Here is a 14,497-nt window from a genome sequence, read left to right on the forward strand (position 1 = left end):
TTGTACATTTTATGGATTTCAACAAATGTATGATGACATGTATCCACCATTATAACATCATACAGAATAGTTTTACTGCTCTAAAATCCTAGAAATCCTTTGTACTCCATCTATTCATCCCTCCCCTTCCCACAATGTCTGACAAAGACTGATCTTTTTAATGTCTGCATAGTTTTGCCTTTTCCAGAGTGTCATATAATTGAAACCATACAGTATATAGCCTTTTTAGATTGGCATATGTTTTAGATTAAGTTTTCTTTAAGAGCACAATATCATTTGTTTGTTTACTTATTAACTAATTAAATAAATAGGGATAATATCAAACGTGTTCTTTCTTCATGTAATACTGTATCTTGAATACATTTTCTTATCCGTGTATTTAAAAGATAATGATAGCAATATAATAGTTGAATCTATTGAGCATTCACTGTGTAGCACATACTGTTCTACTATAAAGGTTTGTCATGTCTGTTATGGGCTAAATTGTATCCTGTCCCCCCAATTCATATGTTGAAGTCCTCTCTTCTGTACCTGAGAATGTAACTGTATTTGGAGATAGGGTCTTTAAAGAGATAAATAAGTTAAAATGAGGTCATTAGCGTGGACCCTAATCCAATCCAACTGATGTCCTAAGAAGAAAAGGACACAGAAATTCACAAAGGGAAGACCACGTGAAGACACAGGGAGAAGACAGCCATGTACAAAAGCCAAGGACAAAGGCCTTAGAGGAAACTGATCCTGCTGACACCTTGATTTTGGACTTCCAGCTCCTGGAACTGTGGGAAAACAAATTCCTGCTGTGTAAACTACTCGGTCTGTGGTACTTTGTTATGGCAGCCCTAGCAAAGTGGGGCTGTGTTTCCACAGTCCCTGAGGTGGGGGAGAGAACATGTGATGAATCAGATTCATTGACTTCTTTTTAAAATTAAAAAAAAATTTATTTTAATTCCAATTAGTTAATATACAGCGTTATATTAGTTTCAGGTTTACAATATAGTAATTCAACAATTACATACATCACCCTGTGCTCATGACAAGTGTTCTCCTTAATCCTCATCACTTCTCCTTTTTTTTAAGTTTATTTTACTTAGTTATTGAGAGAGAGAGAAAGAGGGGGAGAGAGCAGGGGAGGGGAAGAGAAGGAGAGAGAGAGTACCCCAAGCAGGCTCCACACTGTCAGTGCAGAGCTCAGTTTGGGGCTCGAGCTCACAAACCATGAGATCATGACCTGAGCTGAAATCAAGAGTTGGATGCTTAACTCACTTGAGCCACCCAGGTGCCCCAATCTCCATTACCTCTTTAACCCATCTCCCCATGCCCTTCCCTCTGATTACCATCAGATTATTCTCTATAGTTTAGAGTTTATTTCTTGCTTTTGCTCTCATTTTTTCCCTTTTGCTTGTGTTGTAAACTCCACATATGAAATAATATAGTATTTGTCTTTCTCTGACTGACTTATTTTGCTTAGCATTATATTCTCTAAATCCATTCATGTTGTTGCAAATGGCAAGATTTCATTCTTTTTAATGGCTGAATAGAACCTTTATATATATCCATTCTGTATATATATCCATTCTATATATCTATATATCTATATCATTCTATATAATATATATCCATTCTGTATAATATATATATATATCTCACATCTTTATCCATTCTAATATGTATATATATATCCATTCTATCTGTCTATTTATCTATCTATCTATATCTATCTATCACATCTTTATCCATTCATCAGTTGATGGACACTTTGGCTGCTTCTGTTCCTTAGCTATTGTAAATAATGCTGCTATAAACATAGGTGTGCATGTATCCCTTTGAATTAGTGTTCCTGTATTTGGCAAATACACAGTAGTGTAATTGCTGGATTGTAAGGTGGTTCAATTTTTAATTTTTGGAGGAACCTCCATACTGTTTTCCACAGCAGCTGCACCACGTTGCATTCCCAGTTCCTAAGGTTTCCTTTTTCTCCACATCCTTGCCAACACCTGTTGTTTCTTTTGTTCTTGATTTAGCCATTCTGACAGGTGTGAGGTGATATCTCATTGTAGTTTTGATTTGCGTTTCTCTGATGATGAGTGATGTTGAGCATCTTTTCTTGTGTCTGTTAGCCATCTGGATGTCTTCTTTGGAGATATGTCTGTTCATGTCCTCTATTCATTTTTTAATTGGATTATTTGGTTTTTAGGCATTGAGTTTTATAAGTTCTTAAAAATATGGAACGCTTCAAAAATTTGTGTGTCATCCTTGTGCAGGAACCATGTTAATCTTCTCTGTATTGTTCAAAGTTTAGTATACGTGCTCCCAAAGCAAGTACAATCCCTCATTTACTTCTTTTTTTTTTTTTTAATTTTTTTAATGTTTATTTATTTTTGAGACAGAGAGAGACAGAGCATGAACAGGGGAGGGTCAGAGACAGAGGGAGACACAGAATCCGAAACAGGCTCTGGGCTCCGAGCTGTCAGCACAGAGCCTGATGCGGGGCTTGAACCCACGGACTGCGAGATCATGACCTGGGCCGAAGTCGGATGCTCAACCGACTGAGCCACCCAGGTGCCCCAATCCCTCATTTACTTCTAAAGCTTCTGCTTGCTCATCATTTCTACTTACACTTCTTCAACTAAGGCAAGTCATAAGGCCATACATATCTTCAAAGAGGTTAAGTATGCACAATCCCACCATGTACCCAGAAAAGGAGAATGAGAATATTCATAAATTTGCATCATAGTGGGATGCTTGGGTGGCTCATTCAGTTGGGCATCCAACTCTTGATTTTGGCTCAGGTCATGATCTCACGGTTCATGAGATAGAGCCCCACATCAGGCTCCACACTGACAGCATGGAGCCTGTTTAGGATTGTCCTTCTGTCTCTCTGTCTCTCTCTCAAAATGAATAAATAAACATTTTTAAAAAATTAGCATATGGGAATGCAAGCTGGTGCAGCCACTCTGGAAAACAGTATGGAAGTTCCTCAAAAAACTAAAAATATAACTACCTTACCACCCAGCAATTGCACCACTAGGCATTTATCCATGGGATACAGGTGTGCTGTTTCGAAGGGACACATGCACCCCCATGTTTATAGCAGCACTATCAACAATAGCCAAAGTATGGAAAGAGCCCAAATGTCCATCAATGGATGAATGGATAAAGAAAATGTGGTATACACACACACACACACACACACACACACACACACACACACACACAATGGAGTATTACTCAGAAATCAAAAAGAATGAAATCTTGCCATTTGCAACTACGTGGATGGAACTGGAGGGTATTATGCTAAGTGAAATTAGTCAGTCAGAGAAAGACAAAAATCATATGACTTCACTCATATGAGGACTTTAAGAAACAAAACAGATGAACTTAAGGGAAGGGAAACAAAAATAATATAAAAACAGGGAGGGGGACCAAACAGAAGAGACTCAAATATGGAGAACAAACTGAGGGTTGCTGGAGGGGTGGTGGGAGGGGGGATGGGCTAAATGGGTAAGGGGCATTAAGGAATATACTCCTGAAATCATTGTTTCACTATATGCTAACTAACTTGGATGTAAATTTTTAAAAAGAAAAAAGAAAATTAAAAAAAAAAGAAAAAGTTAACATCATTGCAACCACATGGGGCAGGCCAACCCAGGCAAACTAAAGCCTATACTCTCGATATGTACTCCAAAATACAGGTAGGATGGTGTGTGATGAGGAATTAATTTTACCTAAAGGAGGATCTGGCTTTTCTCTCAGCTAATGGAGGTGATCTCTAGGCCTCTGGATTGTCCTGCCTTGATAGAAGTGTCTTTGAAACCTATACTTTCCTGATCAAACCCCAGCTTTCTTCTTTAGGTTTTTCCACCATCTCCTCCACTCCCTCATATGCTCCCAAAGTCCTGTGTTCCCCAAATACCACTGGCTCTTTCATGCCTCAGCAACTTCACACATGCTATTTCCTCTGCCTAACCTGCCCTACCTGAGCCACCCATGGAGACCTTTCATTATTCAAGATTTAGCTTGAAATCTCCTTTCTTTAAAGGGTGTTCTTTTCCCCACCAGAAAGTGTTGGTCATTCCTTTTTCTGTGTTTTCATAACACTTTTTACCAGAATGTGTCATAGACTTTCTATTTGGTTATGTAAGAAAAGTAAACACACTTAACAATGATGCAGGATGAGAAGGTGCTGTGACTGATCTCCCAAGATGGATCTATTGAGATACATCCACTTCCATGCTACTCTTGAATCTGCACTGACTATGACCCTGTTAACTAAAAGAATTAAGTAGAAATGATGCTGTGTGAATTCTGGGCCTAGCCTTTAAAAGGAATAACAGCTTCTATTTTCCTTCTTGGAACTTAGCTGCCATGCTGTGAAGAAGCCCAAGTAGCCATGTGGAAAGCCCAGGTGGAGAGGAGAAGCCCAACACTATTTGGGGGAAGGAGAAAGACTCAGTTATTCCTGTGTCACTGACAAGCTTCTAGATAACTATAACCTCCCCTACCATGTGATGCAACTGCCCAAGAAACACTAAGCAGGACCAGCAGAACTGCTCAGTTGAGTTCAATCAACCCATAGAATCATAAGGTAATAAATAACATGGCTGCTGTTTTAAGTCACTGAGTTTTGGGCTTGAAGGTCATTAGACTATGAGATCAGCAACACAAAGACATTAAATATCCTGGATATTTCCCTAGCATAGAGAAAAATATATGAGGAAAGTAAATAAACCTTCTGTGAAAGAAGTGTCGTTTCTATAACACAAAGTATAGTTCAGCTCATCAAATGCCCAGCTAAAAGTGCATCTCCTCTGATTGTTTTCCCTGGTCAACTGAATCTTTCAAGGTCCCTATGCCATGTAGCTTTAGTCCTTTAGGTAAAAATTAAATTTATATATATATATATATATATATATATATATATATATATATATACATATATATATGTTATAACATATACACATATAAAGACTAAAGACAGTGTCTACATGGCAAAGATATGAAAGTAAAAATAAATGAAGAAATAAAATGTTCAGTATTTTCTTTAAAAAAAATATTTGATATTGGGGGCTCCTGGCTGGCTCAGTTGATAGAACATGTGACTCTTGATCTTGGAGTTGGGAGTTCAAGCCCCATCTTGGGTATAGAGATCACTTAAAAATGATAAAAATATTTAAAATGATATTTGATATTGTTTAGGTGACAGAGGCAAAGTAGGTTTTACTACTTAATTAGAAATGTTATCTTTTTATTTAAAATTTTTTTTTCAATGTTTATTTATTTATTTATTTTTTTAATTTTTAATGTTTATTTATTTTTTGAGAGAGACAGAGACAGAGCAGGAGCAGGGGAGGGGCACAGAGAGGGGGAGACAGAATCCGAAACAGGCTCCAGGCTCTGAGCTGTCAGCACAGAGCCTGACGTGGGGCTCGAACTCACAAACCGTGAGATCATGACCTGAGCCGAAGTTGGACGCCCAACCGACTGAGCCACCCAGGCGCCCCTCAATGTTTATTTTTGAGAAAGAGACAGAGAGACAGTATGTGAGTGGAGGAGGAACAGAGACAGAGGGAGACACAGAATCTGAAACAGGCTCCAGGCTCTGAGCTGTCAGCACAGAGCCCGATGCAGGGCTCGAACTCACGAACTCTGAGATCATGGCCTGAGCCGAAGTCAGACACTTAACTGAGCCACCCAGAGGGCCTCAGAAATATGATTTTAAATAAAAGCAATCACATAAATATAAGACTAGTCACACTAATTCTGTAATCTTGGGGAAAAGTATAGCTTTGGTGGCTCCTCTGGATGATTTGGAGGAGTTACTTTCTCTTCTACACTTTTCAGAGTGATAGAATTTTCTCTCCTGCCCTGGGGTCTTTCTACCTGTTATTCCATCTGCTTAGGGCTGTTTCTCCAATATGGCTCACTTCCTAAATTGTTTTACGTTCCTGCTCAGATGTCTTCTTATCAGAAAGACCTTCTCTAACCAGCCCATTTAAAAGCTCCACTTCCTTCATAGCTTGCACAGGGAGTGTATTCATTTGTTTGTTGTCCGTCTCCCTCCACTAGAGTGTAAGCTCTGAGAACACAGACTTTCTTTTGTCCACTGCTGTATCCTCAGTGCTGAAAAAGTGATTGGCATGTACTTGGCACTCAATAAATATTTGTTGAATGAATGAGGGTAGAATGTCTAAAAACTCTACTCGCAGCTAAATAGAAAGCTAAGCAAAACAGTGGACTTGATTCTTTTGCTTAGCATCACGGATAATTTTGCCATTATAGTAAGTTTTTTAAATGGCTGGATTTCCTAAGTCATTATGTAATTACCCTGTTAAGGCTGAGTGAGCATTTAAAAGTGCAATATCTAAATTGTTTTGCATACACAACATCTCTGCTATTGATAGTGTCATTTAGCAGACAGTGTGATGAGGCATACGATTAAAACATGTCCTAGGAGAAGTCAGGCTGCAGTAAGCAGCATAGCATAAAAGGGAAGAAGAATGGACTTAGTGCCAGATCTCACCCCGTCCCACGTCAGCCAGATGGCCTTAGTAAAGCCACTTAATCTCTTTGAGATTTTTTTTTCTTCAACTGCAAAATGCAGATACCCTGCCAAGAGTACCTAACTTGGTATTGTGAGGGTCAAATAAGAAAAGACTTAGAAGTGCTTTGAACACCTGAAAAGCATCACAAAAACATAAGGTGTTATAATTATGCCAAAGTAATAATCAGTCATCGACTTTTAAGCACGTGGTATAGCCAAGGGACTGTGCTAGAGCTGCAGAGAGGCTTTCTGTTTAGTTGGAGGAATGGGGGACAGCACGTAGCTTAAAAATTTGCTCATCTAACTAATAATGCAATCATCTCCAAAATGTGCCTCAGATACAAATGGAATTTTTAAAAGAATTGGCTGATTCAAATTGTACCTTCACATTTTATATTAATTTATATCAAAGGAGAATAATGGAACCATAGACCCCTTATTAGAGGCAACCCCTGTGTGTGTGTGTGTGTGTGTGTGTGTGTGTGTGTGTGTGTCCTTTTGGGCTTTATTCTTCAGTTCATATTGCTTTTTAAAAAATCGTATGGATATTTTCACTGGAGAAGAATTGTAATATAGGAGTTCCCCAAGAAGAGGGGCATCTGGGTGGCTCAGTGGGTTAAGCCTCCGACTCTTGATTTCAGCTCAGGTCATAATCTCAACAGTTGGTGAATTGGAACCCCATGTAGGGCTCTCTGCTAAGCATGGAGCCTGCTTGAGATTCTCTCTCTCCATCTGTCCCTCTCCCTCCCCCTGCCCCTCTCCCTGAGGTGTGCCTGCTCTTTCTCTCTCAAAATAAATAAATAAAACTTTAAAAAAAATTCGCCAAGAAAAAAAAGTATCCTTTCATTACTTCAGTCATCATATTGGGTTTCTCTTAAAACACACTTTAAATGAATATCAATAAGGGGAAAATAACCACTGAGACAAGAAAAAACTTGAAATCATACATGACTTCTATACAAATAATAGAGACATTGATAATTTCCTGAGGAAATTCAGATTGGCAAAATTGAACCCATTAGAGTTAGAAAATTTAAAAAGGCCAATATCCATAGAAGAGACAGGAAATTACTAAGTAACTATGATTTCACAGGAAAATTCTACCAAACCATTAATATTGGCATTAAAAAGGAAGGAAAATGTCCTAATTCCTTTTTTAATTTTTTTAATGTTTATTTTTTTTTTTGAGAGAGAGAGAGAGAGACACAGAGTGTGAGTGGGGGAGGGGCAGAGAGTGAGGGAGACACAGAATCTGAAGCAGGCTCCAGGCTCCAAGCTGTCTGCCCAGAGCCCGATGTGGGGTTCCAATTCCCGAATAGTGAGATCATGACCTGAGCTGAAGTCAGATGCTTAACCGACTGAGCCACCCAGGTGCCCCCCACCCAATTTCTTTTATGAAGTAAATATAACACTGATATCTAAACTAGATAAAGTACAAAGAAAACTATTGGCAATATTATTCATGAATATTGATACAAAATTTTTAAATAAAATATTAGCAAAAAGAATTCAATGCCACATTAAGAAAATAAAACATCAGGACCAACTGGGATTTATTCTGGAAATGCAAATCTGGTTTAATATTTGGAAATCATTGAATATCATACCATAATATTAAACCTAAGAAAAAGATCATATCATGTCTATATAGAAGCTGAGAAAGCTTTTGAATAAACCAATACTTATTCATCATAAAACACTCAGAAATATAGGAATTAAAGAATACTTCTTTAAAAAGTGTTTTTGTATGTTTTATTTATTTTGAGAGAGAGAGAGACAGAGAGAACGTGACTGGGGGAGGGTAGAGAGAAAGTGGGACAGTGGATCTGAATCAGGCTCTGTGCTGTGAGCCTGATGCAGGGCTTGAATTCACCAACCAGGAGATCATAACCTGAGCCGGTGTTGGTGCTCAACTAAATGAGCCACCCAGGTGCCCCTAAAAAAGTTTTTTATTTCTGGGTTATTCTAATTTTTAAAAATGTATTTATTTAAATTCAAGCTAGTTAAAATACAGTGTAGTATTGGTTTCAAGAATAGAACCCAGTGATTCATCACTTACATATAACATCCTGTGCTCATCCCAACAAGTGCCCTCTTTAATTCCCATCACCCATTTAGCCAATCCCCTCCACCTCCCCTCCAGCAATCCTAAGTTTATTTTGTATTTAAGAGTCTCTTATGATTTCCCTCCTGCCTGCTCTACCGACCAAGCCAGGCAATTTCCACAAATTGGTGAAATTTGAATAAGAACTGTAGTTTAATTAATGGTATTATACTAATGTTAATTTTCTGTTTTGAACATTGTGGTTATACATTAGAGGAAGCTGGGGTATATGAAAACTCTCTGTGCTGTTTTTGTAACTTTCCTATAAATTCCAAATCAGTTCTGAATAAAAAGCATTAAAAAAGAGAATATATGGGGCACCTAGGTGGCTCAGCAGTTAAGCATCTGACTTCAGCTCAGGTGATGATCTCACGGCTGGGTTGGTGAGTTCAAGCCCCACACCAGGCTCTGCGCTGACAGCTCAGAGCCGGGAGCCTGCTTCAGATTCTGTCTCCCTCTCTCTCTGCCCTTCCCCCACTCACACTCTGTCTCTCTCTAAATAAACATTAAAAAAAAGAGAGAATATCAACAATAACTGTACTGACACCATTCTTCAAGATTAATCTCTGACACCAGAAGTAAGGAGGAAGAGAATTTAAACTAAAGATGTATTTGTGCTTATTTAACTTAATTTAATGACAATAATTAAGACGAAATGCCGCAATCTTAAGTTTCTGTAGATAACAAATGTACTAACTACATTTGGCAGAAGCTCACGACTGTGGCCCCCAATATACCTACAGATCTTAAGTGTGATAAAGAGGGAAGCCAACCCAAGAGTAAGCTCAATGACCTCTTATAAGATTTAAGTACTTGTGAAGGTATTATTAATCAGCTGCCTAATTAAACTGCTTTATTTTAGTCTGTTTTGGATTTTATTCTAACAAGTCAAATTATGTAAGTTTTTTAAAGATTTTATTTCTCTGCATAATCTCTACCCCAATGCAGAGCTCAAATTAATGACCCCAAGATCAGGAGTCACACGCTCTACAGACTGAGCCAGCCAGGCACCCCGCCAAATTATACTATTTACAGGGCATAGCCACGTGCCATTTTAAACTTGATTTCAAATCAAGCTGATAATTAATCATTGTGAGTCTAAAATAATGAAACTTAGGTCTTTTGTGGAGCACAAGAGAGTTAATATGAGTACCTCACAGTAAGTCAGTCACTTTCAATACTATGCAGTGGGGTAAAAACTGCCCAGTCGCCTATGCTTACTGATGGTGGGGGTCTTGAGTAGTGTTTAGAAGATGGTTTAGCTCCCCCAAGTCACCACCAGTATCAACAAAAACAATCCCAGGGGTAAGTAATAAGTAAAATCCATTTGTATGAATCATTGAAACTGCCTCGATTTTGTGCAAATTTTGTAAAAGTGTTTACTATTTTGTATTGATGTGTAACATACACTCTAAATAAAAACATCATGCTTGCTGTGAGCGATAGTGTCAAGGCAAGTCTTTGGCACTGCCTTCCAACAGGACTGCCCCTCTCAAACTCTGCCGTGTGAGAATTCTGGATCCCTCTTGTTTCTATATTATTACAAATATGGCAATCACAGTTGACAAGGTTTATCGGGCTACCCTCAGTGTTATTAGGCTGTTAACAATGATTTATACCTGGTTACTCAAGTTACACAGTCAGTCAAGAAGAATTTTACTGTGCTCCCATGAGGGTATCTTTTCTTTTTCTTGTTTAAAAATTTTTTTAATGTTTATTTATTTTTGAGAAAGAGAGAGACAGAGTGTGAGGGGGCAGGGGCAGAGAGAGAGACACACACAGAATCTGAAGCAGGCTCCAGGCTCTGAGCTGTCAGCACAGAACCTGACACGGGGCTCGAACTCAGGAGCAGTGAGATCATGACCTGAGCCGAAGTTGGACCAACTTCTTAACCAACTTCTTAACCAACTGAGCCACCCAGGTGCCTGTGAGGGTATCTTTTCTGTGTGGTTTACACAAGCCCCAAATTTATAGGACCATTGCATTTATACAAAATTGTAGTCCTTTTGTTACTAAAGTTCTTTTGTGGATTTAAGTCACATATTAGGGCCTGTGTAGGTACAAAGTTGCAACTATGCACTTTTCAGTGTGGGGTACTGGAGCTGACCACCTGGGTACCACAGGAGGGCACTTACACACTCAGAGTATGATGACACTAATGGCCTCATTCTTCACCCTTCCCTGTATTCACACGTTAAGCCATGTAACTTTGCAGTACCCTCTCACACAGCACCAGGGTGTAATTTCCTACTCTGCACTCAGCCATGCATCTTGCTTTGGCCAATGGGATGTTAGCAGATGTGAAGCAAGCTGCTGTGAATACGTCATTAGGCTTGCATACTGTTGTGCTTCCGGCATCTGCAGGAAGACATGCCAGTGCTAGCCATCTAGTCCCAAGAGGATGAGAAACTCGTAGAACTGAACTGCTCAGCCAAAGTCACAGCTCCCAATCAACCTGCAGATGCAGGATGAATTTTTTTAATGCCCCTGATGTTTTGTAGTTATTTGTTTTGCAGCTGTAGCTAACTGGTACACATATCAATTTAGTTGCAAAGATATGGAAAGACTTTCTAGTATACATTAGTCAAGGGTATGACTTGCTTTTCGTGGCACTCATTGGCAACAGGAGGAGAGAAAGATTAAATGATATGCAGAATCAGTCTAGGAGATCAAAATTCTTATAACTGGCATTCATGGAAGTGAGAATGGCAATATCCAGAGTAAATTTAAAATTTTCTGGCACAAAGGCAAGGCAAGAGTCTGTAGATTTAAAATGTTCACAAGTGAAGAACAAAGTATATAATAAAAGATATATACTTGAATACATCATGGTGAAATGTCAGAATACGAAGGATAAAGAGAAAATCCAAAAAACCTTCTGGGGAGTGGGTGAGTGGGGAGGGGTAAGAATCAGTTTGCATTGTAACTTTCATCAATAAAATTAAATGCCAGAAAATACTAAAGCAATATTTTCAAAGCTTGATCTTAAAAGGTATAGATACAGACTTGTATCTAGTCCCAGCTAAATTAGCAGTTCAATGGAATGACAAAAATAAGGTTTGTTTAATGTAAGGATTTAGAAATTTTCCTGTCACAATTGCTTACTGAAAAAAAAAAATCCAGAGAATAGAAACCAGCCAAGTGCTTCCTTAACCTTTGTAGAGGCTAGGCAGGAGTACAAATGAAGACTTCCAAATTGTGACACTTCCCTCTCTTTCTTCCTACCACTAGCTCCATCTCTTTCTGCAAGGGGAAACCACACCATGTATGTAGAATCCTAGCCTGCAAGTCCAAGTTCCTTCCCACCTGCCTCAAGCAGACTCCTTCTCGCCAGCCCTCAGGTATAGTTAGAAGTGTGATCTACCCATAGGATGTAGGTCCAGGAAAGAGGCCTGCACAGGTCCTGGAAGTGGCCTTGTGGCCATGTGGGCAGGAAATTCTGAAATCTCAGGTACTTATAACATGATCTTGAGGGTGTGGACATGGGCTCTGGGTAGTCCTTATGGGCTCTTCACATATTTCACACACTCTTCACCAGCCAAGAGCCATGACAGGGCCCTATAAGCCTGGGGTCCCATGGCAGAAGCCTAGCTTCCCAGGTCTACAAGAAGCACTAAGTCCAGAAAAATGAAAAGTTAATCCCAAGGAAAGGCATAGGACACAATAAACAAACAGGGAATGGACAAATATATCATGGAATAGAATAGACACATATTTAGTGGGATTTAGCATATAACAATTATAACATCAAGAACAACTAACATTTATTGAGAGCTCATTATATACCATACTCTCTTTGACTTCAATTTACTTACGGGGAAACTTAGATTATGTACAAGGCCCATGTTCAGAAAACAAGGCCTTGGCTGTGCTCTTTTTTAAATTTTTACTCTTTTTTTTTTAGAGAGAGAGAGAGAGTAAGTGGGGGAGAGAGGCAGAGGGAGAGAGAGAGAATCTTAAGCAGGCTCCATGCTCAGTGTGGAGCCCAATGTGGGGCTTCATTCTACAACCCTGAGATCATGACCTGAGCTGAAATCAAGAGTCAGACCCTCAACCAACTGAACCACCCTGGCACACCACCATGGCTGTGCTTTTAACTGCAATACTATTCTATGATGAAGTAAAAGCATCTCAAGTCAGTAATGAAGGGACACATTTTCCAGTAAATAATGCTTAAAAAAATGGCTCTTTGTTAAGGTAAAACTTGCTGCTGTAACTTCAGTGTTTAGCAACATAAAAGATTATTTCTCTCTCACTTAAAGTCTACAATGGGTGTTCCTAATTGGAGGTGGTCTTCCTCCAAGCAGTGACTCAAGGATCAAGACTTTTCCCATCTTAGGAGATCTGTCCTTTCAAAACACAGTTTCCAAGTAAGCATGCTTGGCTGCCTCAGCCAGGATGGGAAAGAAAGTCAAGAATGAGTGTGGGAATTTTTCATGGGCCAGGCCTAAATGGGGTCCATACCTCTGTCCACATTTGTTCCCAGGAGCTTAGTCACATGGCCACACCTAACTACAAAGGCTTAGAAAGGTAGATTGCTGTATGCCCAGGAGGAAGAAGAAATGGTATGCTAAACATCTAACATGTTCTGCCATAGCTATCCAAAGCAATCTACATATTGACTGCAATCCCTATCAAAACAACACCAGCATTCTTCACAGAGCTATAACAAACAATTCTAAAATTTGTATGGAACCAGAGAAGACCCCAAAGAGCCAAAGTAATGTTGAAAAAGAAAATCAAAGCCAGAGGCATCACAATTCCAGACTTCAAGCTGTATTACAAAGCTGTCATTATCAGGACAGTATGGTACTGGCACAAGAACAGACACATAGATCAATGGAACAGAATAGATAACTCAGAAATGTACCCACAAATGTATGGCCAACTAATCTTCAACAAAGCAAGAAAGAGTATTTGGAAAAAAAAAACAACAGTCTCTTCAACAAATGGTATTGGGAGAACTGGACTGTGACATGCAGAAGAATGAAACTGAACCACTTTATTATACCATATGCAAAAATAAATTAAAAATGGATGAAACATGTAAATGTGAGATAGGAAACCATAAAAATCCTAGAGGAGAAAATAAGCAAAAACCTCTTTGACTTCAGCTGCAATGACTTTTTACTAGACATGTCTTCAGAGGCGAGGGGAACAAAAGCAAAAATGAACTATTGGGACCTCATCAAGATAAAAAGCTCTGCACAGTAAACAATCAACAAAACTAAAAGGCAACTGATGGAATGGGAGAAGATATTTGCAAATGACATATCGAATAAAGGATTAGCATCCAAAATCTATAAAGAACTTATGAAACTCAACACCTAAAAAACAAATAATCCAGTGAAGAAATGGGCAAAATATATGAACAGACACTTTTCCAAAGAAGACATCCAGATGGCTAACAGACACATGAAAAGATGTTCAGTATCAGTCATCATCACTCAATATCATGAATCAAAACTGCAACAAAACATTCCCTCACACCTGTCAGAATGGCTAAAATGAACAACTCAGGAAACAACAGATATTGGTGGGGATGTGGAGAAAGGAGAATCCTTGTTCACTGTTGGTGGGAATGCAAACTGGTATAGCCACTCTGGAGAACAGTATAGAGGTTCCTCAAAAAATTAAAAATAGAGCTACCCTATGACCCAGCAATTGCACTACTAGGTATATATACAAAGGATACAAAAATGCTGATTCAAAGGGGCACATGCACCCCATGGTTTATAGCGGTACTATCAATAATAGCCCAATTATGGAAAGAGCCCAAATGTCCATCGACTGATGAATGGATTAAGAAGATGTGAGATATATCTATCTATCTATCTCCTTACTCATTGACT

General features: G+C 38.9%; 1 non-coding gene across 1 annotated transcript; it reads right to left on the reverse strand.

Moving 5' to 3' along the window:
• Positions 1 to 2,216: 2,216 nt before the first annotated feature.
• On the reverse strand, positions 2,217 to 2,323 carry LOC131492320 (U6 spliceosomal RNA). Its single transcript, XR_009252009.1, has one exon. It is a non-coding gene; the product is annotated as a U6 spliceosomal RNA (small nuclear RNA).
• Positions 2,324 to 14,497: the final 12,174 nt, after the last annotated feature.

The sequence above is a fragment of the Neofelis nebulosa genome, chromosome 12 (assembly GCF_028018385.1).
Source record: "Neofelis nebulosa isolate mNeoNeb1 chromosome 12, mNeoNeb1.pri, whole genome shotgun sequence".
Classification (NCBI taxonomy): Eukaryota; Metazoa; Chordata; class Mammalia; order Carnivora; family Felidae; genus Neofelis; species Neofelis nebulosa.